Source organism: Balaenoptera ricei, chromosome 18 (genome assembly GCF_028023285.1).
Source record: "Balaenoptera ricei isolate mBalRic1 chromosome 18, mBalRic1.hap2, whole genome shotgun sequence".
Taxonomy (NCBI): Eukaryota; Metazoa; Chordata; class Mammalia; order Artiodactyla; family Balaenopteridae; genus Balaenoptera; species Balaenoptera ricei.
In genome coordinates this window covers 17125802-17152868 of record NC_082656.1, presented here as the reverse complement: position 1 = coordinate 17152868, position 27067 = coordinate 17125802, and positions in this window count along the sequence as shown.

The window sequence follows — 27067 nt, the reverse complement described above, 5'->3', positions numbered from 1 at the left end:
TCAGTTCTAGGAGTCAGTTGTGGAATTCGGGATGTAGCACAGGCTTCCAAGAGTGAGCGCTCCAGAGAAATTACCTGTTTGATCGCCAGGCCATGTGGGTAGGAATCGAGAGCCTGACACATAGGTGGGCATAACACCGTGGTGTGAAAATCGGGCTTTTTCTGCCTTCTCCTTGCACGATCCCAAATACTGTCCTTGGAGGTCAGTGGACATATATTTTGGCCCAGAGCAACTTCGGGGTGTGTTGTGTGTCTTTGAGCAAATCGGTTCTCCTTTCAGGACCACATCTCAGGGTGGGAGAGACAACTGGCTTGATGCTGGCCCTTATCTCCCCTCCTCCTGGAAGACTCACCCCTGGGAAACCTGTGTGGGCACTGTGCTCCCACTTGTGTGAGGCTCCCCCGATTTGAGAAAGACTTGGTGGGACAGTTCTGTGTCTTCTCCTGGCTCCACTTCTCGGCTGTGTCTCGGCCCTCTGCCTCCCCTCCGCCACCCTCTCGGCACACACGCGCTCACACGCACACGCGTACTCACTGCCTCCGATTTCGTCCAGCCCTTGGTGGCCAAAGCCACTGGATACTGAGGACACCCAGGTCGTCACTGGAAGCCCTACTCTCTTACCTGTGCCCCAACCTCATATTCCACTGGCCTCTGAACTTTGAAGAACTACTAACATTTCAAATGCAGCACACCTAACGTTACGAAAATTCATTATTGTTTTTTCTTTACACAAGTAAAGATGCTTCCTCCAAAAGTTAAAAAGAGAAAGCAAGAGCTGTTACCAGCCTCACCCCCACCCAGGCTCCTCTAGGAAATGTCTCCTTGGCCCCGAATAAGGTCCTTTTAGTTACCCGATTTCCAATATCCAGTTTCCTCTATCCTTCTTCTAGCTGGCAGCCCTATAGTCCCTTTTCATGCAACCAACTTCATTGTTTTATCTAAGAATCAAATCCTATTGATTCCTCCTTCAGAAATACCCCCCAGGACAGAAATGCTTCCCGGCGCTCTCACATAAGCCCCCTCCCCCCTGCAGCCGGCTGCCACCAAGCGTCAGGTTTCCCACCCGAGTGTCAGCTGTCTTGAGGGCAGAGACCACGTGGCCCAGGTCTCGTCGCAGAGCTGAGTGTGTTTCGTGTGTTCCACGAAAGCACGTGAGTCATTGATGCACAAATAAAACGAGACGCTCCTTGTCTGTCAAATTGTCAGGAGCGCTCAGAGCTGGAGCAGTTGTGGGAAACGGGCACTGCTAAGGGGAATATAAAAAGGTGCAACTTCTGGGGAGGCCGGGTTGGAAACAAACGTCAGAAGCTTTAAATGTTTGCACTGCCTTTGCTTCAGCAACATCCACTGTTAGAAATACAGGCTTGGGAAATAATCATGAATGTGTGCAAAGCATTAGCTATAAGAGTATTCGTTGTGAGACTGTATAAATAGTGAATAATTGGGAAAAAAACTAAATTGGACAGCTGAGGGAAATTAGCTTTTAAAATTGGTGTTCAAAGTATAAGTAATTTCTCTCTCTTTTGTCTTTTTTTCTTTCTTCTTGTTTGTCTCCTTATGTTAGAAATTTTTATGACAAACATGTATTATTATTACATTAATACAAAAATAATAACCTTAAAAATACTTGGTTTATTTATACCATGAGTTCCTTAAAGTTTTTCTTTCAAGATTATTATTTTTAGTTTTTAAAATTAAGTTTCTTGCAGAAAGAACTGAGGTTTCACTATTGTGTGTTTAGTATTCAAGTGTATTCTTAGCAAATCTATAAGTAATCACATAATTGCTCTTCTTTCCTCAAACCTTTGACAGTTTCAGATCCCTGCCATTGCTTCCTTGGCTTCACTTACCCAGTCAAAACTATGTTTTGCTTTAAATTGTATGCATTTGACATGTACACAGACAGTGAAATTAATTAATTTTGCTTTGAAGATTTACTAAGAGCCCCAGAAATCATTGCAGATACACTGGGGTATTTCACAACCAGACTGAGAATTACTGTATCTGTCTACAAAACTGAGGTGAAGCAAAAAAACATGACTGATTAAAGAAAACACAGAAAATAACCTGACATTTGTTGCTACTCGCCCTTTTCTGGTTTTCTTCCCTAGCACATAGTAACCAAATTACTCAACTTCGAAGTAAGAACTGAAGTCCCTATCCCACCACCCCATACACATACCCACTGCTTCACTTCTGACTTCTCGGTGCTTTCTCACTGCTCTTAGGGTGAAGCCCCCCATCCTCCCCGTGGCCTGCAAGGCCTTGCCTGCCAGAGCTCCAACCCTTCCATCTCGGTTACAGACACACTACTTTTTAGATGCTTACTCTGGCTCCACGGCTGTTAGACCGGCTGTTTCTCACCTAGAAGGTTCTGCAAGCCCTTGCGAATTAACTAAGTTCTGATCTTCCTGAGTTGGCCATGGGAAGCCTTAGGGAGGCTCGGCTGACCTTCCAGGCCAGGTCAGACTCCCTGCAGCAGCTCTCCTGGCAGGCGGTACATCTCCTTCCTGCAGCTTTCACAGAGACGTGGTGATATCTGTACACATGATGATTAGACAAATGTTTCTCTCTCCAACTACACAGAACTTCAGGAAGGCAGAGACCCTTTCAGCTTAGCATTTCTGCAGAAAAGAGGTCACATAGCAGGGCTGAGACCACCATCCTTGCCTGGTTGCAAGGTTGGCCCTTGGTTGATGTCTAGAACCTTGGCTTCTCACACTGAGATCCTCCGAGCGGCCCACTGTGCCCCCAGATGGCACAAACAATGTGGTGTATGCTGAACACCTGCTTTTCTACTGGGGCTCTGGAATTTGGGGACGTGCTGGCCAGGGGGTGCTCACGTGACCAGCCCCCAGTAAAGACCTCAGGCCGAAGTCTCCAGTGGTCTCCCAGGCAGTCATTGCCTGCCTGCGGCCGCACTTGGCTGGGGGGTGCACTCTGTGTGACCCCTCTCGCCGGGGGTGGTGGGAACAAGCCTGAGGAAGCCTGCACCTGATTCCTCCCACTCTGCCTGCTTCTCTTCCCTTGCGATTCGCCTGCGTCCCTATCACACAGCTGTAATAAATCTTGGCCGTGAATACAACTGCATACAACTCCTGTGAGTCCTCACAGCGAATATTTGAATGGGAGAGCGGTATGGTCAACACACCATTGTATCCCCAGAACCCTGCACAGTATTTGACATTTCGTAAATGATTTACTACCTATTTTTTGAAAGGAAAATGAAAATGACCTCAGAGGACTAGGGCTAAGGCTATCCTGTGGAAATTCTCAAAAGAACTAAGAAATAGAACTTATCAACTACATTCTAATAACCCGAAGAATGTACATACTTCTAAAAAAGGCAGAATGAAATTGATTCAGGAAAGTTAGCAATGTCAGAGCCTGTCAGAATTTCTTTCTCACAAAGACGAATGTTCTGGATCTGTGACAGGGCTGGGGAGCCACGGACCAGGACCTGCACACGGGCCCCCCAAGGCGGTTTCCAGCTTTCCTGTCCCCTCCCTCCTTCACCACGTCTGTACACTGTCAGCCAATTGGATCAAGCAGAGTGACACTCAGTATTGGGAGCAGCGCAACTTTGGAATCGTCTGGAAGCCTTAAAAAAGACATGCTGGGACCCCACCCCTAGAGATTCTGATATAATTGGTGTGCTGTGTGGTCTGGGCACCAGGACTTCCATGTGCCGCCCCTCCTGATACCCTCACTCCCCTTCTTTTCCTCCCTCGCCCCATCTCCACCTTGACAATTGTATTTCCCAAGATCCAGGCTCCCACTCAAGGCCAATCTCTTCTTATTTTTTGGAAGACTTCTTAAAATTTCTGTTTTCTGCCAACAGGCAGGCACACTGATCAGAGGAAGAAATAACACCTTTTATCTCAACAGTACTGGAGGGGAGCCGCTAGGACAAGCAGGCAGAACTCAAAACCGTAAAAATCAGAGCCATTTCAGAGCGGGTCACGACTAAGAACATCCCGATGGTGCAAAGTCATTCCTGAGAATGTTGTTTTTAACAATGATCAGCCATCTACACCACCACTCGGCTGCCCCCTCCCCCATGCATGCTTCACTGACCTATAAAATGAAGTTAATTAATTTTATTTTGAATATTTGGTAAGAGCTCATTATCCTTGATGAGGGTGCGCATGTCATTTACTGCCTTTGGGAAGCACTCTACTCCAGGAAACGTAAACTCATCCGTTGCCAGTTTTCCACTCTTCTCTGGGGAAGACAGCCGACTCTGAGATGCATCAGTGTTAACTGGCAGAGCTGTGATTTCTCTCTTCTTTGTAGCACCCAGCAGGGCTGCTCAGGGAATCCAGTGGGTGATAAACTGGGTGAGGAGGGTTATCTAGGTCTTGAAAGTCAGCAGAGGAGTTTGACTTTGAAGTGGATGGAAGTGTAGGTTCTCAAACAGAAGAGAGGAGCCGTGAAAAGAGGGGGGGCTCTGTGGAGAAGGTGGGCCTGGGCCGGAATGATTGGATTTAGGCAGGTGTGGCCCCAAGCCAGGCCCAAAGGAGCAAAGAGCTCCTTTGGGAGCGCATGCACCTACTGTGCACCCACCTGCCCTTTGCTCAGAAGGAAAAGTGGAGAATTCCTGAGGCAGTCTCTGCTCTGGAGAATCCCTTTAGGGTATAATTACACTCTTCCTCTGCTTGGTGCTGTGGCCTAAAGGTGGCAGTGGAAATGCCAAGACAGGTTGTGGTTAGAACCTCTGCCCCTGGGAGAGTCCACAAAGGCTGGCTAACAGGCCTGGGTGGACGTGGCCTGTCCAGGGGCCCTGCGGTTGGGCAGGCCCAGGCAGGAGTGAAGTCAGGAGACCTCATTTACTCAGGTGCTAAGAATGGCGTCAACTTTCAAAGCCCTCAAGTCGGTTTTATGCTGGGCAGAGGTGACAAATCAGTTAATGGGCACTAATCATTTTGTGGCTCATTTATCTTCCCAGTGAATACTTTTCAACACAAGCATTTACATTTCCAAAGAATAAAGACTTGTAAAAAGGCTGGTGGAATTTATGGCTGCAGGAAACTGGCTCCCAGTTTGCTCTGCTGACAGGTTTATAAGGCCAAGGAAGTTCATAAGGTAAAATGAATTTCCAAGCAAATGAATTTTTCGGAAATGAATTTTTGACCTTTTTTTTAAAAAAAACATATACCAAGGTTATTTGCATTGATTTCATTAGTGAACAATGAAAAGTGGTCAAAATGCAGTATATCTTATTTTTTTAAATGTGAACAAAAGCACCAATGGCTTTTTGTTTGTCTTGTTTTTAAGAAACGATCTGGGTAAAAGATTCCTTGGGTCTTCAAAGATATTTATTTGGTCTATTTTTTAAATGGATGATTTGTCTAAATAATTTTGTTAAAGTTAGTAAATATCCTGTCGTTTACAGTGTAGTTTCCGGAGCACTGGCCTGGCCAGGCGGAACGTGGTTACCGTAACACGTAACAGCCTGAATTCGGTCATCAGGGAACTGAGAGCAGAGGGGGATCCAGTTATTTCGGTTGCATTCAGGATTAGAGACTAAATCAGTACATATTAAAAGTATTAAAAGGCCTGGGTTTTAAAAAATTGCCATGGAGATGGGAAGGAAGGCAGGAGGCAAGGGCCCTGGAGACTGGAGATGTTACCGCAGCCCATGCATGTCAGGCAGGACAGGCCTTCACACCTGCGAGAGTTGCTCCGGGAAGAACATTTGGCCCCAAAACCAGGAAGGCCAGGATTTCAGTCCTGGCTCTGCAATCCTGAATAAGTTATCTAACCCCTTGAACCCCCTATTACCATGCCTCTAAAATGGAGCAGTTAATAATACATGCTCCCAGGAGTATTAACATATGTAAAGTTCCTAGCCCAGAGCCAGGCCCTAGTAATTTTTCTCTACAAGTTAGTTCTTCACTAGACACTTCAGAGGCCCAAGCTGCTCCCCCATCCAAGCAGCCTTGAGCCTAGATTCCACTACCCGTGATTCGTTTCTTGGACTTAAACCTTGGGTTGTCCACGCTGTCTTAAGGCTTTAGAGAGCCTTTACCCCTCATTGGAGAAATGAGGTCCAGAAAGATAAGACGTCTTGCCCAAATGATAAACTAAGAAAATACCCTGAATACTTTAAATCTATAACCGGGGGTAATCACCAGTTAAATCCATTCCACCTGTAACCTGTCTTTACACATCAAGGTTGTTTTAATTGTTGCTGCAAAAGACCTGCACCTCATCCAAGAAGCAGGGAGCCTAAACAAGATGTTTGCCCGAGGTGTTTTCCAGAAACTTGGCATCACCTGTGTCTATTTGGAGCTGAGCGAGTTAAGGCTGGAAAGGACCACTGACCCTCCAACTGAGCATGCGCGAGTGTCCTCTAGGTGACCTTTTGATGTCAGAGGGCCGAGAACTCCACCCTCAGATCAGGCCAGGTGCCTCCGTTTTTGAACGTGCAGAGGCCTGTAGCTTAGTTACACCTGCACAGAATGACAATTACCCACCTTTTCCCAGTAACCTTTCTGTGAGCTCCCCACGCCCCAGACCGCCCTGCTGCTTTATGCTTTATCCTATAAATACCTGCGCCCCTTGCCTTCGGGGAGGTGAATCTGCGACGTCTTTGATCGGATGCCTCTCTTTGCTGCAAGCCTCTGTCAGCATTTTGGCTTAGCTGAGCATCAGGGAAATGAGTCTGATTTGGCAACAACTCTACCTGAGTGTTCAAGATATCTATATGCTCTGGAAAGTGAAATCCCCTATCCTATTATTTTTCTTTAAAGGATTTTCAAAATTAGCTGCTTCAATCATTTAGGCTTTTCATGTCGAAATTTGAAATACTAACGTCTGCGTAGCTTTCTGGTTTAAGGTGAAGGTGGGAGGTCTGTCTTTTCTTCTTTGAAGTTGTAGAAAGCAAAAGGGAAATAAGAAATGAAGACTTAATTTCCATTTTCAGCAAAAAGCGGGAGTTAAAGCTGAAAATTACAAAACAGGTGGATGGGCTGGAAAAAGCAGGGGAGCATATAGGAGGGAGAGGAGAGGCCAGTACTTGACTGCAGAAATCAGGATGAGTCAGCAAAATGTATTCGTAAAAGAGATTAGGTGAGGAACAGAATCTAAGCCTCATGTTTACAACAGAGAGTCGATGTGCAAACAGGGCAGCAGAAACTCTCCTGGACCCAGTTTGGTTGTGGAAAGTAGAGGTGATGGGGTTTTAAAAAAATCACACACTTGCAGGGAACGCCCTACCTACAAGCAGCAGGGAAAAAGAGATGCTTTTTGAAAAACCCCACAGCTGCTTGTCATTATTGGTTGGGGGGAATATATCTATAACCAGCACAAGACCCTGGTTCATAATGAAAATTCCTGCTAGGCTGGGATGTGGCCTTGCAAGTATCTGGTCCAAGAAAAACTCACCTGCCTCAAAGGTGAGGCATCAAAAAGAACAAACCCAAGTTATTTCAAAGATACAAAACCAAAAAAGATCAGGAAAAATAAACAGCAGATAAAATGCTGCCAGAGAGCAGACAAAAACAGTAAGAAAAAAAAAGTATTTTTACTACCAACGTAAAATATTTAATGAAGCAGTTACCTCTACAAAGCCTGGGCACAAAGCAGAGACGCAGGAATCTATTTGGCAGTGATAACAGGACAACAAGAGACAACATGTGAGCTGACAGGGTCCAGGGTACAAATAGAAGGAAAAGAAAGAAACCAAAGAAACAGGGATGAATTGGAAGGAAAAAGAGACAACAATAAAAGCTTAAGGAGCTTAGAGGATCAAAATGAGAAAAACCAAGCAAAATTAAATGGATATGGGTATAAAAAAGATTTATTAAACAGGACACAAAGTGAGCATAATATTGATGCAAAAACCTGGTAATAATTGTACAACTGAAAAAACTTTACTGATGCAAAAAATGGAAACCAAAATCTTACCAAATAGACTCAAGAAACTCAAAAGAATAATACAATGTGACAAAGCAGGGTTTACTCAATGCAAAGTGGTTCTGTTACCGAAAGTGGGCGTCCGGCTGCTCGCTGCTCAGAAGCCAATAAAGAGGCAACGTTTGTGGAAAGGAAAGTTTGCTTTATTTCAGAGGCCAGCGGCTGGTGGGGGGGAATTCCGGGCCAAAGGCCGACTCCCCCCACCTCCACTGACAACCAGTGGGCAAGAGCTTTTATAGACGGAACGGAGGGAGGGGGCTACCTATAGTGATAGAAACAGCACGGTCAGCTCTGACCATCATCTTGAAATTGGTCCTGCAGTGATCTGATCAGCGTCATCTTGATTGTTTCAAGTACAATTAGGCTTCAGTTCCAGGGTCAGTTTGTTCCCATTTCCTTGAGGCCAGTTCTCGGAATCGCGGCAGCCTATGTCATGGCTACAGTCTGGTCATCGTGTAGTTAACTTCTTCCACCTGGTGGGGTTACAGTATCTACAAGCCAGCTCACAGGATGTGGCTCAGAATATGATCTAGAGCCCTTGAGAAGGAACTAAAGGTCCTTGACTTTGCTCCATGACTAAACTATTATTGTTTTGTCCTGTTTGACCCATTTTCTTTGTTTCTGCGTTTTCTCACTTCTCTGATGAAACTTAATCTTTGGCTAAAGTTTTTCTACAGACAAAAGGCAGGCTGAGGACACAGGGAAGGACCATAGGGTACTGCTCCATTTCAGTTCAATATTAGGAAGTCTAGTTATGTGAATTCACCACATTAATGATCAAAGAAAAATATGTATCTCTTTAGATGCTTAAAAGTAAAATTCAATGTCCATTACTGATGTAAGAAATTCAGTGAATTAGGAACAGATGTGTACTTCCCTAACCAAACTGAAAGTCAACATTATGTTTAAAGGAGAAATACCAATAGCATTCCTATTAAAGGCAGGAATAAGATTTAAATGTTATAAACAGTTAGAAAAGAGAAATTAGATATACAAAAATTGAAGAGTAAAGTTATCATAATTTGTATACTTGGATAATCCAAAAGGATCATCTGAAGATTATGAAAATATTTCAGTAAGGTGGCTTAATATAAAATCAACATTTTCAAAAGCTTTCATGCATTTAAACAACTTGTTAGAAGATGCAATGCAAAAAAAAGACCTTTTTACGCTTACAGTAACAACAAAAAAAAGCCAAGGTAACCAAGAATAAACCTAAGAAATGTTCCAGATCTATATGAAAATAAACTTTAAATTGATCCTAAAAGACACAAGAGCAGTCTTAAACAAATGCAAATATTCTTGAATAAAAGGAGTGAATTTTAAAAAGATGTCAAATCTCCCTGAATTAAATATCCCTGTGTTTAAATACTACCAAGATAATTTTGTAAGTAGCAACTATATGTATGCATCAGAACAAATTCCAAGTGGATCAAAAATTAAATGCTAAAAGTAATAGAAGAAATTTGGAAGACTTAAAATTCTTTATAGCAAAAATCAACATAAGCAAAGTTCAAAGACAAGTGGGGAAAAAAATATTTGTACCTCATCACAAAGAACTAATTTTCTAGAAACTGATAAGTAAAAGGACAAGCCAATAGAAAAGTGGGTGAGAAAATGGACACTTTAAATGAATGGAAATAAACCAGATTGCAAATGCATTTTTCCTTTGACTCAGTAATTTTAGTTCTGGGAACTTGAAACAGTATAAAAAAGATATACAGGCAAAATTATTCATTACATCTTTGGTTGAAATAACACAAGATTGGTAACAACCTGAATGCTCATCTATGAGGGGCTAATTAAATAAATCATGTGTACCTGCATAATGTGTTCAGGTTATCAGTTGCTATAGGACCTCAAAATAACAGAAGTCAGAACAACAATGTATTATTATCTCTCACTGCTCCGTGGGTTGATGGGGCTCAGCTGGGTGCTTCTCACTTAGGAATTCTCGTGGAGTTGCAGTCAGATCGTAGTTGGACTGGAATCACCTGAGGTCTCCACTGTTTTCCTTGCCCTGTCTGGGGTGTGGGCCAGCATGGCAGAAATAGCTGGGGACCAGCCGAGCATCTCTCTATGCAAGGTCTCTCCATGTGGCTAGCTTGGGCTACCTCACAGCATGGAGGTCTGAGGGGCGTCAGACTTCTCCCCAAGCACCTGGCCCCCCAGGGGGGAGTGTTCCCAGTGGCAGGAGGTGGGAACAGACAGCTTCATGCCTGACCTACCAACACAGCCTCACTTGCACTATATTCTGTTGGCCAAACAAATCACTAAGGCCACCACATATTCAAGAATCCATCTCTCAATGAGAAGAGAAGCAAAGAAATTGGGGCCATCTTTGACTTGCCACATAATGAAAGCATATGCAGTTATAAAAAAGAATGAGGATGGTCTCTACACTGACACAGAAAAACTCCCGGTTTTGTTGAGTGAAAAAAGCTAGGTGGAGAACACTGTAAAAAGTTTCTTTTGAGTAACACAGGAAGGAGTGGGGAATACAAACACTCATGTGTGTTTACTTCTATTTCAATAAAGAAAATATAAACAAAACAAAATACGATTTTGTCAATGAGAACAACGGGTGCACAGGTGTAGAGATAGGAGAAAGATATCTTAACGTATGCCTTTCTATATTATTTTGACTTTTGAAGTAAATTGACAAAGAAAATACTTGGATCTTAAAAAAAAATCCAAAGGTGCTCAACTTTGCTCCTTTCCTCAGAGCGTTGGAGCTACTTGGGGAAGGAATAAGGGGTCCTATTTTTACAATCCTATAGGCTTCCAAGGAATCTTCTGTTTTACCTCCACAATAGTTAAAATCAACCCAGAAAAATGGTCCATCAGTTATATGGTGAGTTACAGCTGGTAATATTGCCTACAAATTGTCATATTTGTGCTGGCCTGAGGGTATGGACAGGGGGTTTATTGTCCTTCATTGTCAAACCCAAACTACCATTTAAAATGCAATTTAAAATGTTGAAATTGTCCAAGTCGAATATAGCCAGGGGTGTGCTGGTTCATGAAAGCCAATTGTTAAATATGCAGGAGTTTTGCAAGCCATTTGTTAAACTATTGGTAGCTTAAAATCAACAGGACGGCTGATTCCAGTATATAAACAAATCAATTTCAGGTTGCAATGAGTGTTACGAATGAAAAACACAGGGAAGTGCGGCACAGAAGGAACTGGAGAGAGTACTCACTTATACCAGGCCATCAAGCAATGTGGCACATGAAAATAATAATAGATGTCATCAGTGAGACAGGATTTCCACCCTTTTTCTATTTTTGTAAGAAACCATACAGACATGGGTTGTATAAGAATTTTTTTTTTAAATAGTTAACATTTATTGCACAGTACATGTGCAAGGCACTATGTGCTTTGCAAGCATTATCTTGCTAATCATCATAACAACTTTTTGAGGTAGGCACTGTGATGGTTGCCATTCTACAGAGAGAAAATTGAGAGTCCAAAGGTGGAAAATGATTTGCACAAGCCAATAAGCAGCAGAGCCAGACTCCAAATCTGGTGGCTTGGCTCCAATGCCCACTCACTTAAACATCTTGCTGGAAGCCCATTACATTATTATTTGAAAAACTCAAACACATGAAGGAGAAAAATAAAGTCACCCATAATTCTAGTTCCTGAAGATGACCACTATTAACATTTTGATCTAGATCAGAGGCTTTCAACTGTTTCTCCACCCCGATCCACTTCTGTGACTCACTTCTGTGAGTAACTGTGGCTCAGTCTGAACAGATATTGTCAAGGGTATGAAGATTGAAATCTGAAAAATCCCACATGTGGTTTTGATATGGTCTGCTCACTGTCTCATTTTCTTTCTTTCAATAAAGGGCATGGTTTTTCAAAGTTCACATTGCCCATGATCAAGTGTAGAGAAGTTTGATATGTTTTCATTGGAATGGCTAATGGAAAGCTTTCCTGCATTGTTCCATCCCTACTGATTTATCGGTGCTCTCATTGGCCAGCAACTTGCTTTACTTCTCTGAAGATGCTAAGGTATTATGGAGCTATACACATACAGGCAGAGTCACGATACGATATATATGTTGCCTGAAAGCATGGTTAATATTCAAATACACACACACAAACACACGATTTTTTGGAAGAGCTGGGTCAAAATCAATTCTGATTTTGCCAATCACAATCACTTTGAGTCACAATCACAAGATTATAATAATATTTTCAAATGTGTTAAAGAGAAGAGAAAGGCAAAACCAGTTCCTTTTTTTTTTTAAAGAAATTCACGTTCTTTTATTTATTTATTTATTTATTTATTTATTTATTTATTTATTTATGACTGTGTTGGGTCTTCGTTTCTGTGCAAGGGCTTTCTCTAGTTGCGGCAAGTGGGGACCACTCTTCATCGCGGTGCGCGGGCCTCTCACCATCGCGGCCTCTCTTGTTGCGGAGCACAGGCTCCAGACGCGCAGGCTCAGCAATTGTGGCTCACGGGCCCAGTTGCTCCGCGGCATGTGGGATCTTCCCGGACTAGGGCTCGAACCCGTGTCCCCTGCATTGGCAGGCAGATTCTCAACCACTGTGCCACCAGGGAAGCCCCCCAATTCCTTTTTAATCAGAGGGTTTAATTTTTTTTCTATCATAAGTTGATGGCCACAAAGACTTTTGAATGGTTTTCTAAATGTATTTCAATATTTGGGAAGCTAAAATGACTAATGATTATATGCGTGAGTGTGTATTTCTGATGCTCATTAATCACAGGCAAATTAGTAGAAGCTCAGGTTCAATTAATAAATTATCCCTGCAAATTTGGGCATCTTGAACGTTCACAATGGCACTTGTTGAATCTGGGAAAAGTGTGAGAGACTTCTCTGTAAACTGATTTTTCTTTTGGTCAAAGGCTTAATTTTAAAAAAACTTTCTGATGTGTGAAGAACTTACAATGAAGACAAATTTTTGTGGAAAGATATTATATGCCAATAACTTTAACTGATCATGGGCATTAACCAGTTGAATGACATCAGCTATGACATACATTTTGAGGCTGTTAACCTCCATTTTAGTTCTCCTTGATTTAAAGTTTTTTAAATTCCTGATTTTTAATTGTTGGTTTTCCCATTTTCTTCACTCTGATTTTTTCCTCTTAGTTCGTTAGTGCTCGGTCTCTACGGAACAAGGCCTTGCTGTGATGGGGTGTGATTCAGTCTGGCTGGTCCCGCCCACGGGGTGATCTCGTTGCTTTGCTGAGTGCCTGAGTGATCCGTTCTTGAGCGTTTGTGACTTCGGTCTCCTTTGTGCTTGTCACTAGTGTTTTCAATCCTTTTTAATTCAGGTCTTTATTGAAAGAAGATACTTTAATGATGTTTTTCATTCCTGCAATGCAAGTTTTTAACAGTATTTCCAAACAAATGTGTTCAATAGAGATGAAAAAAGTCAAACTGATTTTTCCATAAGCAGAAACTTAATTTTTTCCTAACATAAGACAAAGCTGATGCTCTATATGATTTTGAACCTCCTTAAAAGTTTTTCCGCCCTTGAATAAGATAAAACAAGTCATGTTCAGACTGGTGTTTATTAGTCGCTGGCAAATTAGTTGACGGTTCCTGACACCCCCTGCTTTGTTTGATTAATGTATTCTCTCTACCGTGGGGCCTCACTGGCACTTGTTGATCTGAGAAAGCATTAGAGATTCCTACATAAATCTATTTTATTTATTTTATCATATGCTTAGTTTAAAAAATGTCTTATATAAAAGATGCCTTTCCTTTTTCTCAGTTCCAACTGGCATCAGCCTAGCCTAATCCAAGGCCATGACATCGTAGGAAAATTCAGGGGCTGCAAAGTCCATAGCCACGGACCAAAGCCTACTCTGAGTTTTCTCCTCCAGGACAGAAAAGAGCAATGGCCAGGATTTGGGGGCGCTTTACTTTTTGGTAATATGGGTTCATTCCAATCCAGTTTGGGACACATTGAGTGAACCTTACTGCATGTTTCAGGCTCCAAACTAACCATTTGTTTAAACAGCTGGATATTTTAGGTGAAAAATTCAGTTTTAACATTTTTTTACATCTCTCCTGTTTAGTTCACTCCAACTATATGCATCTGATGTAGGTGCTTTATAAGGGTGCATGAGCTAGTATGTATCGATTGAACATTAGGAGGGTGCAACCCAGTGGCCAAGAGCTTAGACCAGAGTTGGGCAGGGCCCAGTTCTTACCTCTGCACCTGTTTCCCCGTCTGTAAAATGTGGATAATCGAGGGCTTCCCTGGTGGCGCAGTGGTTGAGAATCTGCCTGCCAATGCAGGGGACACGGGTTCGAGCCCTGGTCTGGGAAGATCTCACATGCCGCGGAGCAACTAGGCCTGTGAGCCACAACTACTAAGCCTGTGCATCTGGAGCCTGTGCTCCGCAACAAGAGAGGCCACGATAGTGAGAGGCCTGCGCACCACGATGAAGAGTGGCCCCCGCTTGCCACAACTAGAGAAAGCCCTCACACAGAAACGAAGACCCAACACACCCAAAAAAAAAAAAAAAAAAAAAAAATTTAATTAATTAATTAAAAAAAAATGTGGCTAATCATGGCACTTACCTCACACTTGCAGGACTAGAGCACGTGGCTGATGCCTGGCATATAACAAGTTCTGGACCAATAGCAGTCACGAGAGTATCACCACCATAGTTTCCCACATGAGCGCCTATGTATCTAACACTGCCTGTTGACTGGAAACTGCTCTATCAGGTAGACACCAGGCTATGACCAGCCCCTCTTCTCCTTAAGCAAACTGGAGCCCTCCACGCGGGGGAAGCGAAACAAGAGAAAATACTCTGAGGCTTCGCATTTGGAAACCAGAAACAGATGCGCAGAGCAGCGCCCACCTCTGTTTGAATTGTACACTGTGACAGGTTTTCTGATGCCACCTTTACAAGGATGAGTGAAGCAGTTCGTTGACATATCATTATCACGTTTTGAAGTTAAACAGCCACAGGATCTATGAACTCTCATCACGCAGTTAATTATTCCTGGATTCCTCTGTGCTCTTGAAACAGATTCTATTTATTTAACCATCCCCTGGGAGCGCTGGCTGCCTTTGTCCCCGTGACACAGCCAGTGGTGTAAAACCTCTGCATCTGTCAGATTTCTCCATGTGGAACATAATTGCCTGATTACCATTTGAAAGTACAGCCCTGACATTACAACTACATAGACCCACCAATGATCACAATGATGTCCTGACACCTACAAGGGGATGGGGGGGAGGGGTGCCTGATGCCATAATAAATGTGCACCAGATGAATGCTTGCCTTCAGATGGACCAGGTCTGAGTTTACAGCTGCAGATGAAGTGTTCCTTGGGAACAAAAAAAAAAAAAAAAAAAAAAGAAAGAAAGAAAGAAAAAGAAAAGACTAAAGAAAAAGAAACCAACAGATTAGCATCAGCGTGAGTCTGGTGGAGCCAGATGGCTCTCTGTGGAAACGGAGCTTTCCCGCTTTCTTCCAGTAACCCCGACCAGCAGACAGCGAGCATGCTAAGAGGGGAGAAAAATGATCTCATGCCTCAGCCAGGCACATGATTCTCCTTCTTTCTCTCACACACAACTTGAGCTGAAGGAAAGTTGGAAAAGAAAAAGGGGTGAAAAAGAAAGGGCGGGGAAAGTCAGGTTGTCATTAAGAATTAAGCTGGTCAGAGCCCAAAGGAGGGTGAGACGCAAGCCCCTGGCCAGGCGAGGCATCGGACAGCCAGGCTCAGATGCCCACGAAGGGGAGAGCCATGCCGAGGGAGGACCGGGAGGTGGGAGGGACCCTGGCACGTTGTTAGCCCCTCCGCCCATGTCCACCAACTTGTCCACAGAGGCTTAGTGTATAAGAGGCTGGGAGATGGGTTAAGAAGCCATGGGATTAAGCTCTGCGCTCCCTTGGGGAAGGACGGTGGATGGTGTTTTCAAATTCTTACTAATGAAAATATCCGCCTCTCTCCGTGGGCTAGAGGCCAGGGTGTTTGTAATAGTCCTTGGCCTGCTGGACCAGGTCGGAAGCCGGACCAACCATCTGCTTGGATCCCAGTCTGCTGTGCCCCTGGCCTGTGCCCTGGGGAAGGCACTGGAGCCAGACAGAGTTCCTGGGTAAAACGAACCTAACAGGTTGTAGGTGTGGGAGGGGACCTCCGAGGACCTAAGGCTGAGAGGAGGCTCATCCCGGCGTCACTCCGCCTTCCCTGCTGAGCAGAGCATTCACTGCTCATAAACAAAAGTCTGTGATCTGGAGTGACAGCCAGACCTTGGACTGATGCACCTGGGGCGGACCACCAGATGTCGGTGTCAGCGCACAGCACTGGTGGAGGCCGGCAGTGTGCAGGAGTCCCATGAGCTAATCCGCCCTCTGAGTGAGTGTGTACACACCCCAGCTTGGCACTGAGGCTCCCGAGGGCTCCCACCCAGAGAGGTGCGTCCCAGAACGAATGCTCCCTCGGGAGTGCCGGGGGCTCACGGAGCAGCTTGTCAGCCTGCCTAGGTCTCCCTGGGCACCTGAAGTTTGTCTCCACCAGTGTTTACTCCAAAGAATAAATAGTAGGCTCCAGGGGGATGCCAAATGCACGATGTAGTCATTCAATTACAGCTGGAAAAGATTATTTTGATCCTAATAAACATGGAACAAAATCCTCTCCATTTTCAACCAGGGCTGGGGCACCTGCCTCGCCATTTCTGGCATCTTCGGTAGAGCTGAGCATTAAACTGGCATGTTCTATCGGGGCCAAGGAAGCTGCCAGCTGGGAGCTGGGGCCACAGGCTCCTGCTTTTCTCCTTCCAAAAACAAAACAAAAGCCACTACTCCACCAGGCAACCGTTTGGCTCTTCATCTCTCGGGCAGTGCTACCACCTAACAGTGTTCCTAGTTCTGTCTGGGTTGGCTTTCCTCCCTCACCGCTGAGCTAAAGGATTTTGAAAAGAAAGCATACAGGGAAAGTAACAGGAATCGCGAGCTGGATCATCTTTCCTTAGCCCCACTTTAGCAGGAAGACCACTTAACTGGAGCATTTAAAAAAAAATCACATTCACAGAGGGATTACTAAGTGTCTGTGACTCTTCTAAGGGCTTTGTGTGTATGTCACGTAATCCTCATGACACCCCTACGAGGTAGGTCCTCTGATTATCCCCATTTTACAGAAGGAACATTCAGACACAGAGATGATAAGCAACTTTCCCCAACACGCACAGCTGCCAAGTGGTAGAGCCAGGATTCAAACCGGGCTCTACCTGGCTCCACGGTCCACATGTCCAGGCTACCCTCCCTTTTTTGATGTTGTCGTAACGTTGAACAGCATGTCTTCTGCTTAGGCTATTTGCCAGCGCCAGTGGTGTGAGCTTGGGCTACTAAATCTCCCTGAGTTTGTTTCCTCACCTGCCAGTTAGGGACTGGAAACATTGTCTTATCATGGGGTTGTTGCCAAGAGCAGAGGTAACGTGTCACATACATGCAAGGCCAGTGCCTAGAATTTGGTTATCAATAAATGTTAGTAGTTACTATTGTTGTAAATATCAAGGGCATCTTTGTGCTCTTGTATTTCACTGTGAGGTAGGTGGGGCAGCTGTCACTAACCCCATTTTACAGGTGGTAAAATTGAGACACCAAGACATCAAGCAGCAGAGTCTGGCCAAGAACCCACATCTCTGGAGATTGCATTCAGTCTAATCCTGGCTTGCTCTGGCCCTTCTGAACTATGGGCCACACCACCTATTTCTAGACACAAGACACAGCTGTTGTCTGGAAGGACAGCAGAGCAAGAAATTCAGCTCTTTCCGCCTTCCCTTCCCTTCCTGCTCCTGAGATTGGCAGCCGACGGTCAAATCTGCCCTCCTGGGAAATGCTGAAGACAGTTAACACCTCTTGGGACAAGTAAGGTCCCAGCAAGAATGAATCACAAAATTACGTGTGCCCTTCAGATTTTCTTTCTTACGTAGGTTAAACAAATACTTGTTTTTTCACCATCACCACGTGCAGATGCTAGACCACCAGACCACTTCTCTGCCGCCCCTCGCCCCTGACCCCAGGCCTCTGAGAGCATTTCCAGCACTCGCCACTCGCCACTGCCCAGATGTCCCCATGCCGCAGCGAGAAGCAGTCGAGGGGCCTCCTGAGTCTGAAGGCAGCCGGCCAAGGGACCTGGTGGCTGGCGGCACTCTGCCTAATTTCCCAATCTTTCCTAACTCTGCCCTTCCGGCGATTTTCACATTTTCTCCTCCATTTTACTTTCAGAAAATCTCTGGGGAATGCGGCTTTTGTTCTATCGCTTCACATAATTCCCAGGGCTGGGAATGAAAATGATTTCCTTTCACAATCCCTGGCTGAGTGCCTTTCACATCCCGGCTGTGTTCTGGGGTGATTTATAAACTGCGGGGTCTGGGGCTCTTTCCTCCTCCCTCCCTCCCATCATCATTTAGAGTAAGACATTGCCCACGGCCAGCTCTGAGGTCACGGTGTCCTCTGAAGTCAGCCACTGGGGCTTCTGCTCCAAGGCAAAGACTCAGTGGAACCACAGTGAGGAGAGCGGGAGAGCCGTTCATTCCCGTTAGAAGAAAACAGAAGGAGGTCCTACAGCCCAACTTCTCATCCACGAGGACAAACAAGACCCAACGTCTCCAAGTATCGGGGTTGGCTTTGAACTGAGACTGTGAAAGCACATTTTCCAAACTTGTCAGGATTGTGTTTCATTTCTAGACCTTTATTCTCAAAGGGACAATGAGGAAGAGACGCAGCTTAAGAAGTCTTGAGCTGAGAAATGAAGTTACTTTTCTTTGCCGCCATTAAACTCAGCAGGGGAGAAATTAACCCGAGGGGTTCGTGTTTCCCTGTCACAACAAAGCACAGAAACCAGACGGCAGCGTGTCATTAGGAAAGCGATGTGCCTTTGAGCTGAAGACCACTGTCTGTCAGCTGCCTCCACGGATTCCTGTCCCTCCACTGGACTCCCTCCGGGTGCCAACTGGTCAGAAGCTGAAACAAGACAGAGGGGTGAGCCGAACGGTCAGGCCTCAGACTGGTCCCGGGACAGGGGTTCTGTTTGAGCCCAGCCCCAGGGAACACAGTAGACACCATGGGCTTACTTTGCTACCTCCTGAGCAAGAAAACATCTTCACAGCTGAGGCCACAAAGGTCCATTCAGACATCTGCCTTGTTACATCTTTTGTCTAAGGCTGTGTCATCTTGTCGGTCACTTACCAAATCTTTACTCGTGCATAACTCACAAAACAGCATTGAGCCTCCATACCTGCTGCCCTGTGACCGTCTACGAGGTCTGAGCATCCGTACACACAGGGTTCAGACCCAGTGCTGCCATGGTTCATCACTAACCTCTCTGGGCCTCGTTTGTCCTCATCTGAAAAGTGGGGAAATAACGATTATACCCTCCCCCCAGGGTTGTTGTGATAATTAAATTAGATGCCTTCTATAAAGTGAGTACACAACGCCCCACACACAGCACAAACTCAAAGATGCCAATTCTTATTTCTAAGTGTGGGAAGGAGCCCATGGGGGAGGCACCAAAAAAGAACCTGGGTCTGTGAGCCACAACAAGGAGGGAGGGAGCGGGACTCGGAAGGAATGGAAACAAGGAGGCTGGGTAGAGACACAATCTCCTGCTCACCCTGCACTTTCATTTGGAAAGGTCAGCATCGAAGATTTTAAAGTAATCTATATTCCCATTTCTCTCTCTCTCTTTTCTTTTTTTTTTTTTTTTTACACTAATCATTGTTCCAGGAATGCTCAAGTTCAGAGAGGCTCCCAAATTTGATTTGAAGCTCTAGAGTTCTAAAAATCAGGAAATGCAGGCGGGGCTTCGTCTCCAGCCTTCTGTCCCCAAACGAATGAATGACTTCCTTCGCCATTAGGGGCTGTTAGCACCTCCCTTCCTCCTGAACCTGGATCAGTGATTACCTCTATTTTAAGATCCTAAAAGCAATGGGTAATTTTCAGCACAAAACAATCAGATGGAGGCAAGTTCAATTTGCTAATGGACTGGTCATTAATGAACATAAGTGATGACACGTGGAAAAACGTGGGCTACTGGACCTGTCCCCAGTCTCTCCCAGGCTCAGGCCCAGGATGAGGTGAGAATTTGGCAGATCTAGAACCATGTCACTGGGGCAACTCTGGGTGATGATTCATACGGAGTATTTTGCTCAAGCAGAAGTTGGGGCTAAACTGACAAGGTTCATAAACCCCTCAGATGCGGCATTTGTATAAGGTATGGGTTCAGACGGGAGCTGGCTAAGTGGAGTTGTCATTGACTACAGGTTCATTTGCGCATCATGGCACATCCCACCCCACTCCACACACATGCAAAAGACTGACTCCTGCTCAGCAGTATTTTATGCTCTTTGGAAATAGATTATTCCCATATGGGGTGGGATTTTGGTTTTGTTTTTTTGCTAATTCACTACTAGTCTTATTCCAAATACCCTTTATCCCTTTCACTTTGAATTACAGAGTTCATTGCAGTATTGTTTTTCTTTGAGATGTAAGCCCTATTATAATTTAAAAAGGAATTGAATTTTTCAAAAATGGAAACATTCAGGATAAATGATAAGGACAGTATGTTTGAAAAGTCTGAGTTCAGTTTTGTTTTGGCACCATCGCAAACAAAGGAAAAAGGAACTGATTACAGATGGGAATGTAGTTTTTTTTCTACTGAGAAAGAGTAGTACTGCCTCCAGCTTGCCCATCAGCATCAGAAAAGGGTTCAGCCTCCCCATCTAGCATCTCCCTGTACCTCAGCTTCTCCAGATGTAACAAGATACTAGACCATACATCCGTCTCCTACTCAACTCACAGAAATGTTATAAGAACCTATGAGAGAAAATCTCCACAAAGTAGTACCGTGATCACAGAACTTGTTTTGTCTTTAATTGTACCCCAAGTAGGGGTTACCCTAACAAAAATAAAAAACTGAACAAGAAGGAGTTGGAGTTGCTTCAAAAATAAAAATAAAAGTAAAAAGAGGGAATATAGCAAAGAAAACTGTCTCTTTACCTATCGACAGTCAGGCTCTGTTTCTGATGTGCTCCTGCTTCCAGACGGCACCAAGATTTCTTTGTAACCAGGATGAATAATCTATTTTCTGGCTTAACCTCTCACAAAAAATTTTGGACGTAAACTCAACACTAGGAAATAATATTTCACAAATCTCTTAGTCTCCCCTTTATGCAACACCTTTTCATGTTTTTCTTCCAATTTCTCTTCTCAAAAAATTTTCAACTTAGCTTTTCACTGCTGATTCCGTTCTCTTGCACCCACAGCACAATTTTCTCTCTTCTAACCTGGCTGTGTCTCATTTTCTCACTTGTGTCTTAACTGTGGTCCTCCTCCATATCTACTCCCATTTCACTCCTATGAAACTCTCCCCCCTTTCTCTCCTTGAGAAAAAATCCCCTGATTAACAGTGAGAAAAAGATGACCAGCTAGGATTGTGTTGGGGAAAGAACTGAGATGGCCTACTGAAAGCTGGACAGGCCAAATTTTGAGTTCATGCTGCCTGACAATTCAAACAAGACTTGGTCAACACGGAATTGCAAGACTCTCTTGGAATTTCTACACATATATATTTGACATTTTACCCCAGTGCAATTCCACAATCCAGATGGTGGAAGAATTTCCTTGTTTTCTTGAGATAAATTCTCATTCATCATCTTTTGCTCCCATGAGACCACTGCTCACAGCCCCTGAGGACTGCCTATTAGGAGCATCATTTTGCTACAGTTTAATGCTCATTATCGTGCAGAGTTAGGAAATGCAGCATTCTGGCTAATGATGTTTTCTGACTAATTGAGAATTACAATGTACACCTTCCATGGATTACTGATATCTAGACACCAGGAATAATCTAAATACCAAAGCTAAATTGAACTCGGTTAGTCCTTCTTGGAGAATTCAGAGGCAACTTCAGAATATCAGGGTCATCACAAATGGTTGCAAATGTGCAGAAGTACAAGATAATTGGGGTTTCCATTTGATACAAAGTAAATGTGGCTTTTGGTGTGTAGCACCATGGGAAATAAGTGTACCATTTCAAGCACATAATTTTTTTTTTATAAAACTCGAAATGTGTTTTGAAATGTTTTAAATGTTTAAAGGAAAGAAATTCATCAGCTGCTAATTTACCAAACAGTATATGTGATAATCCCAATTCTGTAACAAAAAGTACACGTATACACACATATACCCTTACACACTCAAGTGTGGGAGGATGGGCACCAAAATTTTAACAACAGTCTCTCTGGGTGATGGAATTAACAGGTGCTTTTGTTTTCTTCTTTCGGTTTATCTGCACTTTCTGGTTATAAAAAATAATAATTCCTTCTATAACGTAAATGAATAAACAATCCTTAGTTGAGCAAACTAACACAGCCAATAATTAAAAGCAGCACAGAAACCCATTTCAAAGTAGATTAAGAATGGATTAAATGAAAAGAGTGGTAGCAGAAGAAATCTTCCCGTTTGGAAAACAGCCATCACACATGCTATGTTGTCAAATGTGAACTTGGCCGCGGGGAAGGGAGGGGAGCGGTGCAGAAGTGGTAGCAAGGTGGAGTCTGGGAGAACGCTGTTGTCTTGGGGAATATACATGGGATTTGGGTCATCGCCTGGACGTTACAGGCAGGGCTCTGTGGTCATAAAGGATATGATTTGGGGTTACAAGAAGGGATTCTTACATTTGCAATTAAAATAATTCCTTGTCTGCATTTCTGCATCTGTTTCTAACCTCCTAGATAGAATCAGATATGGGAAACCACAACTTGGTTTCAGTACTGATTCTCCCCGACTGGGGAGGGGGTTTGGCTGGAGCCTGAAGTCAGACTCTGTCGGGTCTCCCCAGAACCCCGTCCCGGTCCTTCCCAGCACAGGGACGGTCGCTGGCCTTTCCGTCCCACCCCACCCGTAACTCCCACCCTGCCCTGCTCCAGCCTTTACTCTGCGGGGTCTCCATGTGTGTGGAGCACCTTATCTCCTCCTGCTTGGTTCCATCGGGGTTAATATTCCAATAAATCGACCTGCTCTGGGGGGAGGGCAGGCTGACCACACCACAGTGTTCATGGGTGTGAACAGAGAAAGAAGCCATGGATTCTAGAAATATTTGTGGAGGGAGACACCATCAGTGAGAGAATTTTATCCTAGTGATGAAAAGGGTTCAATGGAGTCTCCACACTTGGGGGAGGGGTTGCCATTCTAGGCTCGCCCACCCCCTTGCTTCCTCTTTCTGTCCATGGGCAAAAGAGGCCATGCCCTGGAGGAACTACATCTCCAGCTTCCAGAAGCCCCTGCATTCTCCAGGGATCAGAGCAGAGGCCACACCCTTGCCATGCCCATTCCTGCCGTCACCTGCAACTCCTCTAAGACTCTTTCAGGTCCTCGGTGTGTCTCCAGCCTCACCTGTGCTCGCTGTCAGCCCTGTAACACCCTGCGCTCACCTTGCCTGGGGCTCTCCTGCTGCCCGCTGATCTAAAGCTCCCTGTGTGCAGCAAACCAGTATGATTTTTTTAACCCCTGTAGTACCACTTACAGTTTTGTGCCAAGACTCACATATTTGTTCAGTGAATGAATTCTCAACAATAGGGTCCCTAAGTGATTAAGCAGTTGGCATACCTGACCTGTCTTCAGCACTTTACAGCTTTCGGATGATACACAGTATCTCCTATGTTCCTCAAAGCCACCTCCCTGGTAAAGCAGGCACTCTGTCGCCTGTGCTTTCAGGATGAGAAAAATGAAGCGAAGAGGCTGAGGCTCGCCCGAAGTGACACAGCTGGTGACTGGATATCAGGACCTGGATCCAGGCCCAGGAATTCTGATTAAGGGCCAATGAATGCTCTTTCCACTATGACAACGGTTCCTGAGCCCAGCAGCTCAACCGACTGCCCCGTGGAGATGCCTGACAAACCAGAGCGGAACAAACCCTGCTCTGGACCTGCTGAGTCGCTCTCTGCGCGAGGCCCCGCCACCTGTACTGTCAACCACAGGTGATTCTGATGCCCTCCCACCCACGGCTGCCTCCCACCCACAGCTCTGATGCCACATCCCGGCCAATGATACCAAAGCTGACAACCAGTGACTTTACCCAAAAGTCACATGTTCCTCCAGTATTGACCTGCTTATTTGTAAAGAGTTCATTTACACCTCCCAGGATCTTCCTTCTATGGAATGTTGCTGGGTTAACAGGTCAACTTCTAGAAAGCCTGAGGTTAAAAATGGCTATGCCATTCTTTAGCCCCAAGTAGAAGAGACTGGGAAAGTTTGACAGCCATGCTTATGAAGGCCTCAGAAAAGCTGTTGAAAAGCTTTGGAGCTGAGAATGAGGGCCCAGGTTCCTCAGCCTGGTTCCAAACCAGCTGTGCCTCAGCTCGTTGGACACGTCTGGGAAAGGCACTTGTATTGTCAAGACTCTTTAAAGCCAGGGGCAAGGACCCTGGCAATTAAGTGACCACAAACCCATCCAAGAATTACCCAGGGGGGTGGGAAAGTTCTTCCTGTTGGGAAGAGTGAGTAAAATATGAAGGGAATCGGCAAGTTCCCCAGCAGGCATGCTGCTTAAACTCAGTCAGGAGAGAGACCCTCAGCACTCAAGTTCTCCAGAACGATTAGGAATTGTTGTAAGAAGTCCTCGGAGCTGATTTAACCTGCCGTGAACCCAGCAAGTGGACACCCGCGGCCTGTGATTTATGGGGAGGAGTCGCCTCCAGAGAGGAGCCCGGGCTGCTTGCCTAAGCACCGTACGCGGGTCAGCCTGGAACCCATTATGATAATCGTCGGGAGAATCAGCTTGGAGACAAGTTGAAGCAAGTTGAAATTTGAAAAACACATTAACAGGGGTCTGAAGAGATGCCAGAAGAGCCTGCCAGCAGGGACAGCTGGAAGGCCAATTTTTTAGTCAATACTGAAAGGTGGTTGCTTAAATATCCGAGTCAAACACATGATTTCTCTCCGGCTCAATACTCCCGTTTAATTGCGCTGGAGAGTCTCTCCACTGACACATCTAACACCCAAATGCAGAGCGGAGTGAAAGAAAAGCGTGTTATTGAAGTGCAAATGAGGTCCTGGGTGGAGCCTGCAGGCCTGGGTCCTGCTGGAGAGGTTCCTGCCGCCCCGCAGGCGCTGGCTGGGCTTCCCGGCCGACCCCCGGTAGAGAGGGCCGAGGAGGGCGGCACGTCTCAGCTGCCCTCAGAGAGGGCTCTGTGGGTCGCTCCTCGCCCCTGCAGCCCCGCGGACTGCCCAGGCCCTGGGGGAGCCTTCAGGAGCCAGAGTTCTCCCGGGGAGAGGGCGGCACGGCGCTGGAGTCCAGTGAGAGGGAAATGCGTGCCCCTGGGGAGCAGTCGCAGGCTTGGCAAGCAGGTGACAGCCTGGTGGGGTTGATCGGTGAGGAGAGCCTTGACTGGCGTCCTGACGTTGGGAGACAGGCTGGTCTCTGAGGTATCGAGACCCAACAGCCTGGCCTTCGGAGGGAGGCCTGACAGACCGGTGGTTCCTGACGGGAACCCTTTCCCAGGATGACGCCCACAGAGGGGCCCAGGACTGGAGGTGAGAGCTGGGGCAGCCCTCACCTACCTCAGAGCTAAGCAGGACGTTATCAGATGTAGCTAGAAACCCAGGAGAACTGGGATGTCACCAGGATGAAAAGGAAAAGGCAGGCCCCGGGGGCAGGTGACACGAATCCCTCAAGGCAGAATTCTCTGTCTCCTGCCAACCATCAGTGATAAGGAAGAAGCCTGGCAAACTGGAACTCAGTGCACCTGCAGCAGCCGTTAAAAGCACTTCCTGATTCAGTAGGTCTGGGTCTGGGGGGCTCGCCTGAGGCCCACGGCCCAGCTGGCTTTGTCCTCGTTTCCCCAAGCCCCCGGCTCACCAGACACGGTTTCCCATTCACCCACTGCGCGTGAGCTGTTCCTTGTTCGCATCTCCGCTAATCACACCCAACAATCAGAAATCTGTTCAGGTGGGGCTCAGAGGATCGGATGGAAACCTGGCTGGGCCACCCTGAAGCCAAGAAGTCCAAGTGCAGCTGCCCATGCTTGGGGAAACTATGAAATGGATCCGGTCTTTTCCCGAAGGAGGGCTCCCATGGGCGTGGGCTGCCGCAGACAGACAGCCAGCCTGCGGAGCAAGTCCTGCTTCTCCCACTCGCTGGTGGTGGGACCGTGTACAAATTATACAACCTTTCTGCACTTCAAGCTTCCTGCCTCTCTTATGGGACTAGTCATGTGACTGGTGTAGCACAGGACTTGTATCAAATACGATCATGCGGGTAAAATGCCCAGGACAACAAATATCCGTTCTCTAGCCTGCCAGTTCCCCCCACCCGCCAAACTGAGGTGGCCTCAGTTTCCCCTTCTCTTGCTGTTGGGTTTACTTTTTGTCCAGGGAAGCAACAGTTAAAAGAGGTACTACATCAGGGTCCCAGATGAGAAATTTGTCTCTCACCTCGAAGCAAGAGGCCAGCCCCGCCCAGCCCCGTTGGTTTCTCCCATGGAGGGACCCCCTTACGCAGCAGAAGTTTGAAAAATGAATCTCTTCGCCTCCCTGGAGCAGGCGTTCTTAGGGCTCCCGCTCTGAGCTGCTTATGGAGCAGCCGTTGAGGAATACCAATGGCAGGGGTCTTCCCCCTTGGGTGCCCCCATGGAGACCCAGCAGCTCCTAGCTTGCCCGTACTTCATATCCTTTGAACTTGCCAAGCTTGTGTCTGCCTTAGGGCGTGGTGCTGCCCAGAAGCCCACACCCGGACAGCCGAGTGGCTCTCTCCCTTTACGCTCGTTTCAGCTTAAATGCTGCTCCCTGCAAGAAACCTTCTTGGCCCTCTTCTCCATTACTCAGTTTTATTTTCTTCTTAACGCTTATCACTACCTAAGATGATCTCATTTATTTTGGTACATGTTGGCTGTCTCCCTCTACTAAAACCCAAGCTGTGTGAAGGCAGGGACCTCATGTGTTTAGTTCAAGGAGCATCACAGATCCCACATAATGCCTGGCCTCCACTCTCTGCATTCCTGGAGCATCAAGAAACGTCATGGAACGAACGAATCTATGCATGTTACATGCCAAACTGTAATAGCATTGGACAACTGTTCAGGCCTTGAACACCGTCAGAAACATGTAACTGTAATCAGGTGGGGAGCGGGGAGGGGAGG